The sequence below is a fragment of the Gavialis gangeticus genome, unplaced genomic scaffold (assembly GCF_001723915.1).
Source record: "Gavialis gangeticus isolate Ggan-Ray unplaced genomic scaffold, GavGan_comp1, whole genome shotgun sequence".
Lineage (NCBI taxonomy): Eukaryota > Metazoa > Chordata > Crocodylia > Gavialidae > Gavialis > Gavialis gangeticus.
This window is the reverse complement of record NW_017729033.1, coordinates 62,785,874-62,786,168: the sequence shown is the minus strand read 5'-3', so window position 1 is coordinate 62,786,168 and position 295 is coordinate 62,785,874.

Below are 295 nucleotides of genomic sequence, written 5' to 3'. Positions count from 1 at the left end.
CCCCTGCGATGAGAAATGCGATTTATAGGTTTCTCCCTTCCCCCCCCCCCGGACCAGGTGGATTTTAGAGAAATACACTCCTTCTTCACATACAAACCCCCACTGGCCCACTTACTCTATTTTACAGGGTGCCTGAGTCCTGCCAATGTCCCAGTCCTTTATAGCATTTCATGCACTTCAGGGGGTAGACTTGTTAAATTGAGCGTGTAACGCTCTTACAAAACAGGTTTCTCTATGACATCAAGGTTTCTCTCTCTAACCAAGCACAGGGAAAAAAAATCAAGCGAGGGGTGGG